The sequence below is a fragment of the Oncorhynchus mykiss genome, chromosome 22 (genome assembly GCF_057628025.1).
Source record: "Oncorhynchus mykiss isolate SJ-2025 chromosome 22, ASM5762802v1, whole genome shotgun sequence".
Taxonomy (NCBI): domain Eukaryota; kingdom Metazoa; phylum Chordata; class Actinopteri; order Salmoniformes; family Salmonidae; genus Oncorhynchus; species Oncorhynchus mykiss.
Genome location: NC_143043.1, coordinates 3,549,251 through 3,565,172, shown reverse-complemented (window position 1 = coordinate 3,565,172; position 15,922 = coordinate 3,549,251). Strand labels below are relative to the sequence as shown.

The 15,922-nt window shown below is 42.4% G+C and overlaps 1 protein-coding gene across 3 annotated transcripts in view; it reads right to left on the bottom strand.

Moving 5' to 3' along the window:
- The window catches only part of klf12b (KLF transcription factor 12b), a 163,293-nt gene that overhangs the window by 122,915 nt on the left and 24,456 nt on the right, over nucleotides 1-15,922 (bottom strand). The window contains exon 1 of one of the 3 annotated variants that reach the window (XM_090215165.1): nucleotides 12,434-12,570. The exons of the other annotated variants lie outside the window; for them this stretch is intronic. The gene's annotated coding sequence lies outside the window, so the exon portion shown is untranslated. Of the gene's footprint in view, nucleotides 1-12,433; nucleotides 12,571-15,922 lie in introns of those variants that run through there. 3 annotated transcript variants of the gene reach the window in all.

Below are 15,922 nucleotides of genomic sequence, written 5' to 3'. Positions count from 1 at the left end.
GTATAGTTCTGGAGAATTCTAACATTGTTAATATACTTTTCCGAGTTGTGCAACAACACCCTTCCAGAAATTTGTGACTCGTTTCAGGAAACATATGTCGCAAGTCATTACTTTACAGGAGCGGTATTTGAACGTAAACATACATTATTTTATCAAAAATGCTTACTGAACCATGTGACCTTTCATGTGCCATAATAAAAAACGTGTATGCCATCTGCAGATACGAATACAATTGTTAAATTTCAAGCCTAGTTGGTTTAGCCACAGAAAAAGAGGGGAACCTTCCCACTGGGCATGATTGGCTGAGATAATGGAAGGGCTGGACATGCCGAAAGATTAGTTTGGATTGGTCTGCTATGTAGCATGCTTCTTTCTATAACATGAGCTGGTCAGTATGTGTAGATAATCCTTTCCAATGTGGCTCTTTTGAAAGATATCATGAAGAATTGCAAAAGTGTTGCTAATGCTCTCCACTATCTGTAGGACCGAGTTTTGAAATCAGTGGAATGTCTGGTGTAAACAGACTATGATAGCTAAGGAGATGGAGAAAATGCTGGTGTTTGATTGCAAATACGTGGAGTCGAAAAGAGATCACACAGAAAGCTGTTGTATAAAATGCCTGTCTCCAGATGACTTCTTCAAACTAAGGTCAACCGTAACAGAGCGGCAGAATCGTTCATTCATGTATACAGGTAAGAGAGTCTAGCAAGCTACATATTCAGATTTTCTCATTTTGGCAGAAAGTCGGTTTTATTGCAAGTTAAAGCATACCGTTAGCTAGGTAGCGAATGTTACCTGCCTGGCTCGATAGCTAACATTGTGTGTATGATCTGTGTAGTAATATTATTCTCTCAGAGTCATTTGCATTGCTAGTTAAAGCCTGATGTTAGCTAGCTGGCTAACATTGAACCTAGTTGGTTAGCTTTATCTACCTGCAGATTCATGCAGGGTAGTAACATTATGAGTTTGGATTATGGTTCATTGTTTAGCTAGTTAGCTATCCAGCTACATGTATAAACAAAAGACTATACGCGTAACCATTTCCGTGTACCGTTTATACCTTACTATATTCTGTGCATGTGACAAATAAGCGTAGATTTCATTTGATATAGTGTGTATTTACCAGAGATGGTAAAGTGAAGAACAACATGACCTGCACCAAAGTCAAATTAGGATATAAAGTTAGGACAACAAGAAAGTGTCCAAGTTCTAATATTCTCTGGTAGAATGCTCTGCTTTTATTTCGTCAAACAAACAACCGTAAGCTATTTTCTGTAATTAGCTCGCCATTAACTTGTAAATTATGATCTTGTTGTTCCCTGTAATAATTCATGCAAATTAGCTAAAGTTAAGACATTGTCAGCTTTATGATATGATCATTATTTGAACTGGCTAGCCAGCTAATTTAACGTTAGCTAGCTAGCTAACAAGCTAGAAACAAACCAAAACATTGCTTAGAAAGTTGCTTTTAGTTGCCTGGTTTGCTACATTGACATATACTAAATTCATTTTTAAACGGATGGGTTTGTTGGTGTTTACACACACCAGTTATGCTATCTTAGACCACCAGGCTGCTGATGTCATGCAGCCTGTCTTTTTTGTGTTTGTACTTTTTTATAACGACAATGACAAGTTTGATGTTGGACAACAATGGAATGTTCATGATGTCATTGAGACAACTGTCTTACAGACGTAGTATAAAACCAGCCTTAAGTCTTTGGCTGTTTAGTACACTACCGTACTCACTCTGTTAGCACATGGCCTCAGATGTGAATTCTTAAAGAGATGGGTGGGGCTAAGGCTTAAGAGGGTGTGAACAATACTGAATGAGTGTTGACAAAGAGGAGCTCTCCAGTAGGTACCAAAAAACATTAAAGGGACATTTTCTCAAAAGCGGGGTTACAAGTTTATCACCTTTCAAATCAGAATTACTTTCCTATTCTTCCTCAACTGTAGTGCACGATATACCATTTTGTACCTTTTATGTTTTATCCAACATGTATCCAATGTAAAAAACACAATTTCAAATTGTGTTCCATAATACAGAATTGAGCCGGTCGGTCACATTTTTTACTTCAGTCCGACAGTGTAGTGAAGTGCTGGCAGCATTACAGTAAGATCATTTAATTTGCTTTGAGAAAGGTAAAAACATTCAATTTAAAAAAAATTCTGAAATGGATGTTCTGATAAAAATATGCTTATTTTCTAAAGTGGACTTTTTCTTGGGTATTCAATGTTAAACTAAAATGATCAATGTTATTTTGTCAAATTAAGTCTGTCTGAATAGTAATATGGCCAACATGTATACTAGCTACCATTTAAGCCTATTATTAAGACTAGTAATACTCATTATAGTGATACTTTCTCTATACAGGCCTGACTGAAGGATGTTGTAGAGTAGACTTCAGGCTAAAAATTTAAGATAAACTTTGGATTAAATATCTGAGATGCACAAAATAATGGCCTGTTGTGACATTGCTTTTTCAAAAGTGTTGTACAGGGGAGAATCTCAATTGCATATCCTCGATTCTTCACGTCCTCTCTCCTCACCTCCGTCTCAAAACCCATTGGACGAGAAGGTAAGAGGTATCTTCCTTCTGAGCTTCTAAACCAATGAGTTTTGAGACGGAAGCGAGGAGAGAGGACGCAAGGAATCAAGGAAATGCAATTGAGATTCTCCCCATGACACTCAGAACTTCAAGAAGACATTGGCAAACACACACCAGTACATACCGGCCTATCCCTATCATCTCTGTCCACCATCGTTTTTCAAACTGCAGACACATACATGTAGTGTTAACTCTGTCCTAGTTTCAACACTACCAGGAGTAGCTTAAGTATAGCCTTGATGCAGACTTGCGTCGCCAGGTCACCTACAACTCAACTGTAAAGGATCTCTGGCCTGCTCTGTGCATGAAGTCGCAGGTAAAAACAGCTGTTGGTTTTTTTCTCACAAATATGACATCTATTAGTTATACTGAAATCAATTATGATACTGTGTTGCCAAACTTGTGATAACACTGTTAACTACTCTCCTTTGCTCCCTGTCATTTCCAAATGTAGAGTTTGATGACCTTGATGACAGAGGGCATTGAATACTGGAAGGATGATGCTTTGGTTGACATTCTGTGGTGTCATGATCTAGACAACAGTTAAGACGGAGGATCTTTAGAGCACTGCACATAATGCTGGAATCAGATCTAGGTCTAACTTAAACAGCAACTACTTGTAAACCTTGAAAGTATAATAAGAGTATTTGAAAGACTGCAATAGTTTGCCCCTTTGTGACTAGTCCATTGGTTCCATTGTTCCAGGCAAATTAAATCAAGCCCAGCACCTATCACAAGTGATTTTAGACAACATATACAAATGTTTCTATGGTAGATATTTTAACAATTTAAACCAATGACATACTGTTGATGTACCAGGTTAGATTAGTAAGCCTATGATATAAAATACATTTATGATTACCATCATCTCGTGTTCTGACGCCGGGTGTCAAGAAAAGTGTTACCATGATATGTAATCCTTTTAGGAACTACATGATGTCCACACTGTTCTCTGTGCTCTTCCTTTGTTGGTGCATGAGGAAGTCTTAGTATATTTTTAAACACACAGATAGGTTTCTTGTCATTCTGGTTACTGTTAATTATTTGGCTCATTCCTAATTAACCCACCCCTAGCCGCTAGATCTGTTCAGTGTAGTTTAAGGCTGGAGTTTTATTTTCTTCCACATGAGCCTTGGAAAAAGTACTAAAGATAAAGTTGTCAAGAGTATTTGGTTTGAAGTAGGAACAGAAAATTAAGTGAATGCCTAAATCTATACCTTTATGAGTGCCTACTGTATAGGGAGGAGAACATAGGCGAGAATCTCAATTTCAGTTCCTTGTCTACTCGCTGAAAAGATTTGGCATGGGTCCCCAGATCCTCAAAAAGTTCTACAGCTGCACCATCGAGAGCATCCTGACCGGTTGCATCATTGCCTGGTATGGCAACTGCTCGGCATCTGACCGTAAGGTGCTACAGAGGGTAGTGCATACGGTCCAGTACATTTACTGGGACCCAAGTTTCGTGCCATCCAGGACCTATATAATATGCGGTGTCAGAGGTAAGCCCATCAAATTGTCAGAGAGACTCCAATCACCAAAGTTTTCTCTGCTACTGCACAACAAGCGGTACAGGAGCGCCAAGTCTAGGAACAAAAGGCTCCTTAACAGCTTCTACGCCCAAGCCAGAAGACTGATGAACAATTAATCAAATGGCCACGGGACTATTTACATTTACACCCCACCCTCCATTTGTTTTGTACACTGCTGCTACTCGCTGTTTAATATCTATGCATAGTCACTTCGCCCCTACCTACATGTACAAATTACCTCAACTAACCTGTACCCCAGGACACTGACTCGGTACTCCCTGTATATAGCCTCGTTATTGTTATTTTATTGTGTTACTTTTTATAATTGTTTTACTTTATTTTATTGGTAAATAATACTCTTCTTGAACTGCACTGTTGGTTAAGGGCTTGTAAGTAAGCATTTCATGGTAAGGTCTACAATTTGTTGTATTTGGGCAATGTGACAAATAAAGTTTAAATTGATTTGATTTTATCCACACAAGGCTACTAATAGATAGGCATGAATTGGGGGTGTGCGCACACATCGTTGTGGTGAATTCCACGTAGAGTGGAGTGAAACAACAACAAATAGGGAGGGGAGGGCACTGACACTGGCAGCTTGCTGATTGGGATGACACTGACAGCTAGCTAGCATGCTAGCTAATGTTATCTAGCTAGATTATAGCTAGTAATGTTATCTGTTATTTTCGACAAAGACAAGGGGATCAATTCTTTTGAGTCCTTATGCCATAGCTAATCTTCTAGCTTTTGACACCAGATGATGTGTATAAAGATAAGCAGATGTTGTAACTTTACTTGTGATGTCTGGTGGTTTATTCACATATAGCTAGCTAGCATACAGCCTAACATGCTACTTTTGTGTGATACAGCTAGCTAGCATACAGCCTAACATGCTACTTTTCTGTGATACAGCGGTACCGGTACACTCAGATACCTCCGAATGAATGTGACCTACCCATGATGCTCTAGTGATGACCTTGTACCCAGGCAATGATAAACAACAACACATTCCATCTTCACTCATAACACTGGCTATGGTTGGTTCTGGAAATAGTTTGTCATAAGCATTTAGGGAAAACTTTGCCATCTAATGTTCTCTCCAAATGGGTGCTCTTGTATCCACTGCCAGTGAGAATCTGTGCTGCAGAGAGGTAGAGGAGGAAGCTTATGTTTCTGATTGCATTTCATACTCAGTACATAATCATCAATCATACAACGAAATGACTGAGAGACACATACATTACATACTGTATAGTGGTTGTTATGAGCCCTTTGTTGGTCACACAATAAACCTATTTCCAATGATATAGCTACCATCACACAACGCAGATGATAGCGTACAGGGTTAGTTATCATAATCTTTGAGCACACTGTTCATGCAACTACAGAACATTATTAGTTGGCTAACTAGTGTTCTATAAAGACATAGCACTGGCGGCCCGGCAATGTGTATACCATAAAATGAGGAATTTAGTAGGAACGTATGTATGCATGCACTGTACAGGTGATGGGCCAAGTGCATTAACATGTGTTAATGCTACTGACCACCCAGGTTTTGCCCTGTATGTCTCAACCCCATATGGCCTACATGCCATATCCAATGCATACAGTCAAAAGAACACGGATGCTGAAATACATGGGTAGGTAAATTAAAAGTATGCTGTGTTAGAGCACAGGCAGGGTTCTAATCAAAGGGGGACTGGACATCCCTATAGTAACTGAAATATCAATTAACCCCAAGTCAATTGGGAAATCTAACTCTGAGCAAATAGTGGAGTAGATTACACCTGTAGGCTTTTTGTAGATTGGAATACATTTTATTCCACTTCTTTATTGCTATATAACCACTGCCTCAGCATCTGTCCATCTGATCTCACGCAGCACAGCAGTCCTGTAAAGCACATGACAAAAAAGTAGAGTTAGTTAATTGAAAATATTGTAAACTTTTAGAAAAAAGGATATGCCTCTGTGGATAGGGTTCTAGATGGAATCCAAAACAGTTCTACCTGGAATCAACAAGGGTTCGTCAAATGGTTATCCTATGGCGACAGCCGAAGAACCCTTTTTAGTTCTAGTTAGCACCTTTTTTTTTCTAAGAGTGTAGGTGGAATCCTAGCTTGAGATTTATGTGCTTTGACTTTTGCTCAAATCATGCTGTGATGTCAGTGGGAGATTTATGGCAGAACTTATGTGTTGATATGATTCAGTCCCGTCTGTCATGGCTCCAAATCCAACATCAACATATCCTAGTGATAGGATTCCATGACTTACCTTCACTATACTTGAATGAATGTGTAGACTGCACTCTGAGCACAGTTCTTCAGTGTGCCGTGGTAGAACACATTTAATGTGTTGACGGTTGCAACTGCTTTCTCATCCAGTCTCCGGTCATCACACAGCGCAGCGTTCCTGTAGCAGACTCAACAGACAGAGGTAGATGTAAAGTGTGGTAAAACAGTTGAATAGTGATACCTGTCTGTCATGGCTGTATACAAACAGTTGTTATAACCATCATAGATCAATGTTTAACTTCTAGACCGATACATACTCAAGCATTCTCCAGAGAGACAAAGCAAGACTAGTGTATGGCCACGGTGTCACTCTTCTCTGTCATATTCAAAGAAGATAGTTTCGCTTTCCAGCAGCTGTTGGTATGGCCCTGGATCTCCCACTACATCCGGGAACAGTAGCTCCAGGAGTTTGTGGACATAGCTTTGAAAAATAAATGACATATACGGGCAGTTATAACATTTGAGTAATAACGACTGCTAAAGCAATGGGGGGAATAATTACCATACATTTGGATGGAATAGCCTCCTTTCTTCCACTTAGGGAACCGAATCATGGACCTGGGTTCTCCGGCTGCAGTGGTTACCTGAGGCCTGTCTGCATTCTCGTTGTAGTGAATGGCTGCAAGGAGAAGTCTGTAAGACAACATGTCAGACATGTAAGTGAACATCACAATTATGTTTAACATTCACATTGACCTCCGCCAGCCAGTAACCGTCTGACAGTTTCTCTCCTTCCCAGGGACATCAAGTTTTTCCACGCGGCTGGATAGATGCAAAATAACCGTAGTATTACACACACTTGTTGCCTGTGCATTCCCCCCCTCATACCCACACTTACTGAAACATGAAAATTTAACAACTACATACATTTAGCCACATGGCACCCATCGTAGTAGTGCTTAATGTCAGGCATCTCCTCCCTCAGGAACTTCTGGATTGAGAAGTGTTGATCTGTGATAATGGAGCCGATGCTGACATCTGCCTCCTCCAAAAACAATGCTCCTCAGCAGTCCCTCCTTCTCCATTCTCTGACTATTGCCAACCTCTTTGTGCTGTGGAAGAGATTAACAGTATCATTGGCAATGTTTCCCTCAATCTTTGTTAGACTGGGCACAGAGGCTCCCAAATCAGGATTCAGGATTGCCATTACCAACATGGCACTGAAAAAGGTACTCCATGGAGGAAAAGCAAGTTAAAAGTTGTACATCAAGCACTCTGTTGTTGACCAAGGTGTAGGACCCTGTTAGATGTTAGAGTATGAGATCAATGTCCGTCCAACACAAGAGATTTGTTGACATTTGTATATGCATGCGTATGGTCAAGTATGCGTAGGACATGCAGTCATGTGTGCCGTTCTCCACATGGAATTCAAAAGTGGAAAGCATGCAAATACGTTTTACGAACCAAATGTTGCACAGTGGCCTGGCTAGTCTGCTGTCATATCCCCTCCAAGATCCAAAGGTTCCCCGACATACTGCTGGACGACTCTGACTTCCACTGCTAGTATATGGTTGGACCGTTTTCTGATGTCTGCAAAACATCGATTAAAATATGGTCTGCACTTTTAGAGGATTCAGGAACTGAAACGGAAATAAAGCACGTAAAAAAAGTAGTTCAGCATTATGGGCTTACATTAAAGGTATTAGGTGACAGTACAACATGTATTGCTTTACCTTGTTTGTCTGAGCAAAATAAGAGCCTGTGAAAGCAATAGCTGCAGTTAGGTGGAGGTTGCCTGCAGGGTTGTCGGACACATACGGCTGACTCTTCCACGTCTTGGTGTGGTCGCAGTGAGGGCATATCTGACAATGGAAATCAGGGAGCATTTGAACCGCTTTGTGATGCTCCATGTTCTGGTACAAACCGGACAACAGTGGAAAAGCTGCAGCAGACAGTCTTTGTACACAATGTATATGTGAACAGGTACAGTATGTCAGGGACTCTGCAATAGTGATTAAAAAAAGTGTAGGTACACTTTCTCCACTGTCTACATTAGTCGACATGTAGTATTTTGGCACAGCAAGGCAGTTCACTGATCGAATGGGTCAGTACAACAACACACTCACCCCTAAATTGCCATTACATGCTCACTATAGTGTCATCTTACAGTTGGCCATCGCAGATGGTGTCCGTGTCATCATCAGGGTTATAACTGGAGTATGGAGTCATCGCTAGAGTAGTCCACTCTTGCCATTTTTACTGTAATGGAAGGAGATAAAGTTTCAGGCATGCACACCAGTGTTGCTGTATTGCAATAGACGCTCTTGTATTTTGTCTGGAAAAGGGTGGCTGTAAATGATGCAGAAAGACTAAAGAAGCTCACCCTTGCTCCTCTTTTGTGGGGATGCTTGCACAGAGAAATCACAAGCCAGCATTATCTCTAGCCGATCTCTCGTGTTCTAGAAACCTGTAAATATATTTGTATATTCTACAGTTTTGGATAAGTTTTGCCCTAAACCAAATAGTTGGTAGCTAGCTAGCTAACTTGAACTGAACTCGCTTCATTAAGATGTTTTGATAACATGCATTTATCACAGCTAGCTAATCAACTAGCTAGTCAGCAGTCAGCTTGCTAGTCAAATAGCTAATATAATTAGCTAGCTAACTAGCTAGTTACTTGCATAAGCATTTCTTGTAATGATGTAGCTAACTAGAAGAAGCAAGTCTAGAATTGACATTTGATCTGCTAACTAGCTAGCTGAGAAGCTCTCTTTACTTACACCATCCAGGTAGATGGTCGGAACAACATCTTCATTGAGTCGAATTTTGAAAGTCCATCTCTTCCGGCAAGTAATTCAAAAAGGGATCCCAGGTGAAATGCGCATTGCAGACTGAAGCGCGTACAGTTTCTTCCGACCCTTCCAAGATGAGGAAAGTCCTCCACTGATGGTCAACATGAGGATGGAGACCTCGTGAGTGTAAATCACGCAAACCCCGGTCTTTGATTTTGCGACCAGAAACCCTACACTCACAAACGTTTACAGCTTAAAACTGATAGACAAACGGATGAAGTGAGACACATAAACATGGACAAAGCTACAAACAGAGGTCCCCACAAGGATAGGAGAACCAACCCACTCATACATACACACACACACACACACAGACGGAAAGATAGATATGGGAAAATAGCTGTATAAAGCAGGAGTAAGAACATGTAAGGCTGTTTGGCTCAGTCGCGAAGAGGGATAACTTTTCCAGTGTTTCTAATTTGAAAAAAAAAAGAAAATCATTTGCAGTCATTTCAAAGACAGTTCGGATTTGTCACGTCATGCAAATATATCATATTTTGACTAAAATGATGAATTATTGACTTAAAATCGTTGTTCAACATCATAGGTATGCTCTGGCCATCGTCTTTCAGCTCAAAAAAACATTAAGTTTAAGTACCTTACTGTACTAGATTTCCAATAAAATGGGCAAAACTTTGCTAGGACTATCTCGGAGTTGTCTGAGTAGGGAAACTGAAAACTGTCTGGAGGAACTGGCAGAGAGGTTTGGAACTCACTTTGTGATTGACCCAATCACCAATTTACCACATGATGATGTCACCATGGAAAGCCTAAACTCATGCCCATGCAAACCTTCTGATAATCATGTTTTACAGTGCAGACTGCACTACCTAATGGAGCTACTAACCATTGTAGTTAAGGCTGGAATGGTTGCATATTGAGTGAACTAATGTGCATATAACAAAATACACTACATCAGACTTGAGCAAAGCCCTCCTTAACCTAATGTTTGATAAAAAAATTCACTGTAAACATATTGTGTACAGTAGCTCAACAATAAAGGGAGCAAAAGTAGTCAGTTTACTGACACAGCAGGCTCATATTAAACCCATTTGATGAAACCTAATGAAGTATTCAATACTAAGCAAAATACATTACAATGGAGGTATAACATGATTTGATAAAGATTTAAACACACCCATATGTATGAGAGATGCATCCAAACCAAGATGAACAGCCTGATTTGATTATAGTTTTGACAGGCAGGACAGGAGAGTTGAATATGGTACATGTAAACACACAAACACAGACTTAATATCATATCCTCAATGCCCCAGTCAGGGCCTCAGCACCTGTGAGAAAACGGGCTCTACTTTTTAGAGTGATGATACCCATGTAAACACACACAGAAGTCCCTCTATCCCAGTGGATTGCCCTGGGGCCTGGTTTATTTCTGCTAGGGGGATCCTGTGTCAGTATTGCTGATAGGATAGGGTTGATGAGGTCGCTGGATGCACTGTGTTGCACACAGACACACACAGGCAACCACATCCACACACGCACACTTCTAAACAGACCTCAGACCTCCAGCCGAGGTTTTTCTGTTGCATTTCTTATGCAAGTATGGTAACTTTGTCATGTGAATGTTGCCACACGTTATCTATAAGCTGTTTGATGTGTTGGTTGCCTTTTCATGATATGCTACTACTCACAACACCCCAAAACAACCCCTGTATTTCCAGCCATGTTCAGTCCTTTATTGTCTGCAACATGAGGTATCTATGCATCAAAGTACTTTCTGTGCCCAGTAAGAATAGAATAACAGCAATTATTATTCACTTAGAAAGGTCAGACTGTGTTCAGTAGCAGTGCAGCCTTTACAGCCGCCTATAGATATCTAACCACCTCTGCCTCTCATATTGTCAAACTGTGGGAAATAAAGAACTCCTCTTCAGAATCGAGGGGAACATAGTCAGAGTTAAAGTAGGAATCAAGTGTTTTCTATCCAGTCTGTGTGTTGGAGGTTTTACCCACTATTTGTAAAGTTAGTCTGGCTTCCTAGGGCCTCTTCTGTTCCACGTCTAAAACTGTCTGCTACACACACACTCCTGTGACCTCTGCTTGCACCCACACTGCTGCACTGCACTAACATATACAAACGCAGGCATGCACGACACACAGACACAGTCACTGAGTTACCACGTGTTGTTGTCTCTGTACATCAGAGTCCCCCTAGGTAGATAGAACAATGTGCACACACACACCATGCTGTAAACACACCTCACACCAAAGCATCATAGGGGACAACTAACCAACACACACACACACCACACACATATACCACGCTGTAAACACACCTCACACCATAGCACCATAGGAGACCACTAACCAACACACACACACCACATACACACCACGCTGTAAACACACCTCACACCAAAGCATCATAGGAGACCACTAACCAACACACACACACACACACACACACACCACGCTGTAAAAACACACCTCACACCATAGCACCATAGGAGACCACTAACCAACACACACACACATCAACGCACACATCAATGCACACACACGGAACACACACTTCACACCAAGCTGCACCATGGGAGATCCCTCTTTAACCATTGAGTGAATACTCTCAACACATAGGCACAGACACACACATCAACACACATACGTGGAACACACACTTCACACCAAGCTGCACCATGGGAGATCCCTCTTTAACCATTGAGTGAATGCTCTCAACACACAGGCACAGACACACACACACACACACATCAACGCACACACGCGGAACACACACTTTACACCAAGCTACACCATGGGAGATCCCTCTTTAACCATTGAGTGAATACTCTCAACACACAGGCACAGACACACACACACACACACATCAACGGACACATACGCGGAACACACACTTCACACCAAGCTGCACCATGGGAGATCCCTCTTTAACCATTGAGTGAATACTCTCACACTCTTTCACACAACAGTCCTGAAAGAGGCAGCCTGATGATTTCATCATGTGCCTCAGATCTGTGGGCGAAGCAGCACAACAACCTGTGCTCATGGCAGCGCTGAAGGCAGACTAAAAACAGCTTTAAAAACAACCATTAAATTGGTACGTTTCACAGAAGCAGTCAAAGGAGTGATTTTGAAAGATCTACAGATTTGAGTGGTCATGATTGTATATGAGACTCACACAGCTCACAGGTTTCAGTTCCATAGAAAGCAGAGAGTACCATTTCAATACTTACCATGACTGAATGGTCGGGAATGTTAAAAAACAGAATATAATGACCTCTGTGGAACCCCCCAACACACACACACGCAGGCACATTCACACACATACACACCCTTTCCCCCACATTAAAGTGGTGTCAACTCAGCGGCTGTTTGCCCTGACACAAAAACTTCAGTTGCACCGATTTGGGGGAGGAGTAAACCTGGGTAAACATGTGGATTTCACTCTCTCTGGGTGGTGTGTGTGTGTGTATGTGTTGATTGGCTCTTCTATCATTTTGGTGTACCTATAATCCCCAAAAGTCCTCACAAGGATCGTAAAACAAAGAAAATTCTCCCACGAGGACATTTCCCATGTCTCCATGAGGACAAAGGCTATTTTAAGCTTAGTGGTCAGGTTTGGGGAAAGGGTACAATTAGGGTTAGAATTAGGGTTAGTAGTTAGGTTTAGGGTTTGGGTTAGGATGAAGGTTAGGGTAAGGGTTAGAGCTTAGGAAAAATATGATGTTGAATGGAAATACATTTACCTACCTCTCAGAGATCAACAGTGACTCTACTCCTTCCCGTTATTTACTCTCCCTCTCTTTCTGTGCTCCTCTCCCTTCCCCTCTCTCTCCACCTCCCTCTCTCTCTGTACTCCTCTCCCTTCCCCTCTCTCTCCACCTCCCTCTCTCTCTGTACTCCTCTCCCTTCCCCTCTCTCTCCACCTCCCTCTCTCTCTGTACTCCTCTCCCTTCCCCTCTCTCTCTACCTCGCTCTCTCTCTGTACTCCTCTCCTTTCCCCTCTCTCTCCACCTCACTCTCTCTCTGTACTCCTCTCCCTTCCCCTCTCTCTCCACCTCCCTCTCTCTCTGTACTTCTCTCCCTTCCCCTCTCTCTCCACCTCCCTCTCTCTCTGTACTCCTCTCCCTTCCCCTCTCTCTCCACCTCCCTCTCTCTCTGTACTCCTCTCCCTTCCCCTCTCTCTCCACCTCCCTCTCTCGCTGTACTCCTTTCCCTTCCCCTCTCTCTCTGTCTCTGTACTCCTCTCCCTTCCCCTCTCTCTCCACTTCCCTCTCTCTGTACTCCTCTCCCTTCCCCTCTCTCTCCACCTCCCTCTCGCTCTGTACTCCTCTCCCTTCCCCTCTCTCTCCACCTCCCTCTCTCTCTGTGCTCCTCTCCCTTCCCCTCTCTCTCCACCTCCCTCTCTCTCTGTGCTCCTCTCCCTTCCCCTCTCTCTCCACCTCCCTCTCTGTACTCCTCTCCCTTCCCCTCTCTCTCCACCTCCCTCTCTCTCTGTACTCCTCTCCCTTCCCCTCTCTCTCCACCTCTCTCTCTGTACTCCTCTCCCTTCCCCTCTCTCTCCACCTCTCTCTCTCTGTGCTCCTCTCCCTTCCCCTCTTTCTCCACCTCCCTCTCTCTCTGTGCTCCCCTCCCTTCCCCTCTCTCTCCACCTCTCTCTCTCTCTCTATCTCTCTGTGCTCCTCTCCCTTCCCCTCTCTCTCCCTCGCTCTCTGTACTCCTCTCCCTTCCCCTCTCTCTCCACCTCTCTCTCTCTCTGTGCTCCTCTCCCTTCCCCTCTCTCTCCACCACTCTCTCTCTCTGCAGAGGGCTTAGGCTGCAGTCACCAATCTTCTGCTTCTAGTTCAATTCAAATCAGACTTTATTGTTCCAGTAGAGAAATGCATTCTGTAGCCAGTCACATTACATGTTTAAAAAAGAAATGGGGATCAAATAACAACAGTTACGTTGATGACCCATAACTGGAAATGTAAGTAAATGTGTTTTTAATGTAACCACATAGTATCTTAGACATTGATACTGTATAATGGTGTACAGTGTACATCTGACTGTTAGTTAATGCAGCGGCAGCTTACTGAAGCGATGGTTCCTATAGGATTACATTTTTAATTTCACCTTTATTTAACCAGATAGGCCAGTTGAGAACAAGTTCTCATTTACAACTGCGACCTGGCCAAGATAAATCAAAGCAGTGCGACAAAAACAACAGAGTTACACATGGAATAAAGAAACGTACGGTCAATAACACAATAGAAAAAGTCTATGTACAGTGTGTGAAAATGTAGAAAGATTAGGGAGGTATGGTAATAAATAAGCCATAGTGGTGAAGTAATTACAATTTAGCATTGACACAGAGGTGATAGATGTGCAGATGATGATGTGCAAGTAGAGATACTGGGGTGCAAAATAGCAAAAATAAATAACAATATGGGTATGAGGAAGTCTGGTGTGCTATTTACAGAATGGCTGTGTACAGGTACAGTGATCGGTAAGCTGCTCTGACAGCTGATGCTTAAAGTTTGAGAGGGAGATATAAGTCTCCAGCTTCAGTGATTTTTTCAATTCGTTCCAGTCATTGGCAGCAGAGAACTGGAAGGAAAGGCGGCCAATGAGGATTTGGCTTTGCGGATGACCAGTGAAATATACCTCCTGTAGCACGTGCTATGGGTGGGTATTGTAATGGTGACCAGTAGGCTGAGATAAGGCGGGGCTTTACCTAGCAAAGACTTATAGATGACCTGGAGCCAGTGGATTTGGCGACGATATGAAGCGAGGGCCAACCAACAAGAGCATACAGGTCGCAGTGGTGTGTAATAGGGGTTGCAACAATTTCGGTGGATATTTTTAGAAAGAGTGGGTCCAGATTGTCGAGCCCAGCTGATTTGTAGGGATCCAGATTTTTCAGCTCTTTCAGAACATCAGCTATCTGGATTTGGGAGAAGCAGGGGTGAGGGGGCTTTGGCAAGTTGCTGTGGGGGGTGCAGAGCTGTTGGCCGGGGTAGAGGTAGCCAGGTGGAAAGAATTGCCAACCGTAGTAAAATGCTTGTTGAAATTCTCGATTATCGTGGATTTATCGGTGGTGGGCAGCTAGGAGGAGGTGTTCTTATTCTCCACGGACTTTACAGTGTCCCAAAACTTTTGGGAATTTTTGCTACAAGATGCAAATTTCTGTTTGATAAACATAGCCTTTGCTTTCCTAACTGACTGTGTACATTGGTTCCTAACTTCCCTGATAAGTTGCATATTGCGGGGGCTATTCGATGCTAATGCAGTACGCCACAGGATGTTTTTGTGCTGGTCTAGGGCAGTCAAGTCTGGAGTGAACCAAGGGCTATATTTGTTCTTAGTTCTACATATTTACAATGGGGCATGCTTATTTAAGATGGTGAGGAAAGCACTTTTAAAGAATAACCAGGCATCCTCTACTGACGGGATGAGGTCAATATCCTTCCAGGATACCCGGGCCATGTCGATTAGAAAGGCCTGCTCGCTGAAGTGTTTTAGGGAACCATTACGAATGCAGGCAATGTGATCGCAGAGATTTGGTAGAAGACAGCAGAGGTGTATTTAGAGGGCAGATTCCTCAGGATGATATCTATAATCTAATCAGGAAGTGACTCTTATTTTGAAACCCCTGTGTTTCTATGCATCCCTATTGCCCATTGAAAGGGATATCAACCAGATTCCTTTTTCTATGGCTTCCCTAATGTGTCTACAGCCAC